Consider the following 6,000-nt stretch of genomic DNA (forward strand, 5'->3'; position numbering starts at 1 on the left):
TGACCCCGATCGTGAGCATCTTGGCCACTTCCTCCTGTATGCAGGCCCGTACCCGATCTGGTACGCGGTAGGCTCGGTGCCGGACAGGGGGACTGTCCCCGGTGTCTACGTCGTGCAAACACCAAGGGGTGACCCCGGGGGTGAGGGAGAACAGGGCAGCGAACTGCAGCAGGAGGTCCCGGCAGTCCTGGCGTTGCTCCGAAGTGAGGGCGTCAGAGAGCCGGACCCCATCCACGGAGCCGTCCTTCTCCTGAGTCTTCAGGAGATCCGGGAGGGGCTCGGAGTCTTCTTCTGTACCACTGTCTGTAGCCATCAAGAGGCTTAGTTCGGAGCGCACAAAGTGTGGTTTGAGCCGGTTGGTGTGGAGGACCCGAAGGGGGTTCCGGGGGGACCCCATGTCGATGAGGTACGTGACGGGGCTTTTACGCTCGACCACTTTGAAGGGCCCCGTCCACTTATCTTGCAGGGCACATGGTTCGGTGGGGGACATCACCCATACTTGCTGCCCAGGCTCGAATTCAACGGAGGAGGCATTGTGATCATACCACCTCTTCATGTCCTCCTGGCTGGCCTCGAGGTTCGCCTTGGCCATCTCCCTGAAGCGCCGGGTCTGGTTTCGTAAGGCCAGGATGTATTTGAAGACGTCTGGAGGGGTCGTTAAGGGGGCCATCTCCCAACCTTCCTTGACTAGGCTGAGGGGCCCTCGCACAGGGTGCCCGTACAGGAGTTCGAAGGGGCTAAAACCGAGGGACTTCTGGGGAACTTCCCGGTAGGCGAAGAGGAGGCACGGGAGCAGTACATCCCACTGGCGACGGAGAGGCTCTTCCAATCCCCCAATCATCCCCTTGAGAGTGCGGTTAAAACGCTCCACTAGTCCGTTCCCTTGGGGGTGATAGGGCGTCGTGAATCTGTAGGTGACCCCGCATTGTTGCCAGAGGGACTTCATGTATTTAGATATGAAATTCGTACCTCGGTCGCTGACGACTTCTCGGGGGAAGCCTACCCGGGAGAAGATCCCCATCAGGGCCCGGCCAACCACCGGAGCTGTCACTGTCCGTAGGGGCACCGCCTCGGGGTAGCGGGTGGCATGGTCCACTAGTACCAAGATGAACCTGTGTCCTTGTGCTGTGCGGGGGTCCAGAGGCCCCACAATGTCTATCCCCACCCTCTCGAACGGGGTGGTGACCACAGGGAAGGGTTGCAGAGGGGCCTTCAGCTTCCAACCACTCTTCCCGCTGGCTTGGCACGTGGGGCAAGATCGGCAGTGGTTCAGGACGTCATTCCTCATTTTCGGCCCGAAAAAGTGGGTCACTAGGCGACTGTACGTTTTGTCCTGGCCCAGGTGTCCAGCCAGGGGGACATCGTGGGCCAGGTTGAGCAGAAAGTCTCGGAAGCGGAGCGGTACCACCAGAACTCGACCGGCCCCCAGCTCGGCGATTCTTTGCTCGCTGTAGAGCAGGTCGTTATCCCAGTAGACCCAGTGGGTTCCGGTGGTGTCCCCGGCGTTTTGGGTATGGGCTTGTTGGCGGAGTCCCTCGAGGGAGGGACAGGTCTTTTGTTCCTGGCGGAACTGTTCTTGGGTGGGCCCCCCTTCTTGACGCCACTGAGCCAGATCCGGAAGGTCCTGGTGTTGCGCATCTTCTTCGATAGTCGGGTCCGGGAGGTCGGACTCGCCGTTGTCCTCTACGGGGGCAACCGGGGGCGGAGGTGCTGGCCATTCGATTTCTTCTGATCGGGGGGTGGCACGGGCGGCCATGGATCGGGTGGTTATGCAGGCCCAGTCCGGGAGGCCCAGCATCCCCAGGTGCTCTCTTTTCTCGACGGTGGCCCACGGGGAACTCTCGAGGTCATTCCCCAGGAGGCAGTCCACGGGGGCATCGTCCCGGACCGTCACCTTCAGTAGGCCGGAGACCCCTCCCCATTCGAACGGGACGCAGGCCATCTTACACATACTCTCAGAGTTATCTGCCGAGCGGACGGGGCAGAGAATGTTCGGCAGGATCTGCTCGGGCTTCACCAGATGACAGCGGACGGCCGTCACGCTGGCGCCGGTGTCACGCAAGGCCTCGGCTCTCTGTCCATTAATGGTCACCCACTGACCGTATTTCCTGGTGTTGGCGGGTAGGGGAGCCCGCGGGACCATGTCTCTTCCCCCTAAGCATGCCAGGACCATGGCGGCCGGTTCCCACCCTTGCTGGGCCGGCTCGTACTCTTCGGGTCCCTCCGATGATTGCTCTTCCCCTAGGGCAGCGGCCGCTACCTGGCGGGGCTTGGGTGTTTGGTTTAGCGGGCAGTTCGGGTCATTGGCGTAGTGGCCTAGTCGCTGGCACCGGTGGCACGTGACGTTGGCTCGGTACCCAGGCCGCAACGGGGGGTTGCCCCGGCCGGCCGGAGGCGGGGTGCTGGCCACGGGTGTTGCTGGTAAGGCGTCTCTCCCTCGCCCCTGGCCCCCCCCTCCTCCCCGAGGACGGTGCTGGCCTTGGTTGCCTCTGTTCTGGTCGTGTGGCCCTCTCCGGCCCACTCGGGTGCTTTCCCACCGGTCAGCTTCGGCGGCGAGCTGCCGGGGGTCAGTCAGCTTACTGTCGAGTAGGTGCTGCCTGAGCTCGACGAAACAGTTGTTTGACAGGTGCTCCCATACCATAAGGTTGAAGAGTTGTTCGTAGGTGGTGACCTGACTTCCCTTGATCCAACCCTCGAAGGCCCGGCTGAAATAGTTCACGTATTCCACCCAAGTTGTACCTGGGATCCGGGTGCAATCTCTGAACCTCTGGCGGTACATCTCAGGCGTGAGGCCGTAGCGGGTGAGGAGGGCAGCCTTCATGTGGTCGTAGGACGACATTTGGTGATCGGGGAGCTGCAGCAGGGCATCGCGCCCCTCGTTGATAAATCTCCCCCAAAGTCCGGCTCCCCAATCACTCCGGTCGATCCGGTGGGAGGTCATTGCGATCTCATAGGCTTTAAACCACTGTTGTATGTCGTCTTCTCGGACATATTCGCGGACAACATCCTTGGGGATGTGAACTTTTTTCTCACTTGGCCCCGGAGTGTGTGGTCGCTCAGGCACCCCCAGTTCCTTATTCTGTTTGCGCAGTTCTATTTCCGCTAGTCGGCGCTCGTGCTCGAGCGTTATTTTTTTCTCTTCCAGCTCTCTCTGTCTCTGCTTTTCTTCTCGTTCCTCTCGAAGCCGCATATGCTCGAGGTTGAGTTTCTGTTCAGCTAACTTGAGTTCCCCATCCATCTTGAGTCGTGCCATCTCCAACTCGTGTAATCTGACTCTGTCTCTTTCTCGGATCTCCTCTTGCGGGAGGCCCGTTCCCCGCTCCTCGGGAGCCGTGGCGTTCCCCTCTGGTGTGACGCTGGTTTGGTCTGGTGTGACGCTGCTTTGGTCGGAGGGTCCTGTGACCCCCGTTTCTGTCCATGACTCCAGAGCGCGCTTTAGATCATCCTTGGTACTCAGGCCGGTGGTAGCAATGCCAAGTTCTATGCAAAATTGTCTCAGTTCGCGGTGGTTGTATTCTTCTAATCTCTCCATTTGGAATTTCTCGGTGGAGCTGCTATCTTTGGTCGACATCGTGCTTATGTCGTGGGGTGAGCTACTTTCTGTACGATACGGGTTGATTCGGATCGCGCCGCTGGCCACCAATGTTAGAAAAGGTAGACGGACCGGGAGGGCCGGCCGGGGTTAGGGGGAGAGGTCTCCGGGGAGAGCCGTCTCCAGCGATCGTACAGACAAGTAACTTCCCCCCCCACAGACAGATATCACACACGGATAAGGTTCAGTGTTCTTTATAAGCACTTATTTACGGTACGGTAGAATGGTACAAGGAGGTCTGGACTCAGGGGTCCCCTCGATTAGAGTCTCGTAAGGTAGGGAAGGGGGTAGCGGGTCAGTCTATTTACCAATCAGGTAGTTCGGATGAGATTATGATGAGCTCACAATCCTCGAGCTTGGTGGTTAGGTGGTACGGTCCGCGGCAGCGCCAGCAGGTCCCGGTGAGGATGGTCGATACAACGGGCCGCGGCAGCGCCAGCAGGTCCCCGGAAGATGTACGGTCCGCGGCAGCGCCAGCAGGTCCCGGTGAGGATGGTCGTTACAACGGGCCGCGGCAGCGCCAGCAGGTCCCAGGAAGATGAACGGTCCGCGGCAGCGCCAGCAGGTCCCGGTGAGGATGGTCGTTACAACGGGCCGCGGCAGCGCCAGCAGGTCCCAGGAAGATGAAGGTTGCAGAAGGCCGCGGCAGTGCCAGCAGGCAGGACGATGGTTCACAAGAGCGGGCTACGGCAGCGCCAGTAGACCGTCAGGGTTGAGTTCACTCGGTGTCTCTCGACTCCAGGATACAACTGCCTTCCTGCTTCGGAGCTGCCCCAGTTATAGGGCTGGTGCCCTTTGATGTCCGGACCCTCGCACTTGGAGGTCGGGGGGTCCGGGATGAAGGTGTCCAGACACCCAGCAGGGGGTGGAGCCAGTGCCTGGGGGAGCTGGGGGCGATCGGCACCTGGCGGGGGAGAGCCCTTGACACTTCGTTCTCCCATTGACCTGCCAAGTGGTCCGCTCACCTCCTGGGTGGATGGTGGTGCCGGGATGTCGGGGCCGGCCAGGCCCGGGGTTAGGGTCGAGGGGAGGCCTTGCGGCCGCGTGGTGCAGGGCCCAAGATGGCGGCTTGACCCGGCCGGGGAAGCCGGTGGGGCAGGACCCCGTGATGAGTAGGGGTCCGAGGGCAGAGGGTCCGTCGGGAGACGGAGTACAGGTGTTTGTCGCGGGGATATGCCAGGTGGGCCGGAGTTCGGGCCCCGTCGAGCGGGCAGGGAGCAAGCCGTCTGTGAGGCCTGTCCAACAGGGACCCGGTAGGCCCGATGCCTCACTAGCGGGCTGTCTCCGGTGTCCACGTCGTGGACACACCAGCTGGTGACCCCGGGGGTCAGGGAGAAGAGATCCGCGAACTGCCCTAGTAGCTGGCGGCAGTCGTCGGTCTGTTGGGCTGTGAGGGCGGTCGACAGTCTCACCCCCTCCACGGATCCATCGGTTTCCTTCGCCCCCAGGGAGTCTGGGAGGGGCTCGGTGTCTTCTTCGGCCCCATCGTCGGTGGCCAGGAGTAGACTTAATTCGGTCCGCACAAAGTGGGGCTTGAGGCGGTTCATGTGGAGAACCCGGAGGGGGTTCCGCGGGGACTGCACATCGATGAGATAGGTGACTTGGCTCTTCCGCTCGATCACCTTGAAGGGCCCAGTCCATTTATCTTGGAGAGCGCAGGGTCTCACCGGGGCCATGACCCAGACTTGTTGGCCCGGCTGAAACTTGACTAGCGTAGCATTCTGGTCATACCAGCGCTTCATTTCTTCTTGACTGGCCTCGAGGTTTGCTTCTGCGAGTTCCCTGAATTTGCGGGTCTGGTTGCGGAGCGCCAAGATATATCGGAACACGTCCGGAGGGGTCCCCCGGGGGGTGGCTTCCCACCCCTCCTTGACCAGGCTCAGGGGTCCTCGGACGGGGTGTCCATATAACAGTTCAAATGGGCTGAACCCCAGGGATTTTTGGGAAACCTCCCGGTAGGCGAAGAGGAGACATGGGAGGAGGACGTCCCACCTTGAGGTTCTGGACTTTTAAGAGTCCAGAGGTGTCAGGGAAACAACACCCGAAGACCCCTGAGTTCCTCCTGTCTCGGTGCACAAATAACAGAGACACGGGCTTCTCGATGGCGGCGTCAAAGACCAAGGTTTATTTACTGCAGGGACACAGAAATCATAGGAACCACACAGAGGCAGAATCTACGAGACTGTTCAAAATGCATTAAGTGGGTCGCTTCTTAAATACAAGAAAAATGTCTCGGGGCAACATTACACGAATATTTCTCATGCCCAACCCGGTATCCCAAACAAATAAATAAATATCAAACAATGATTAGTTGTGGGTTTTCGGTATTCAATCAGGTCCTCTCGACAGTTTTTCATTCTTCGCCCGATCCTCCCCATCATAAAAATCGTAACCTCCCCATTGTAAAA

Source organism: Triturus cristatus, chromosome 2_1 (assembly GCF_964204655.1).
Source record: "Triturus cristatus chromosome 2_1, aTriCri1.1, whole genome shotgun sequence".
Classification (NCBI taxonomy): domain Eukaryota; kingdom Metazoa; phylum Chordata; class Amphibia; order Caudata; family Salamandridae; genus Triturus; species Triturus cristatus.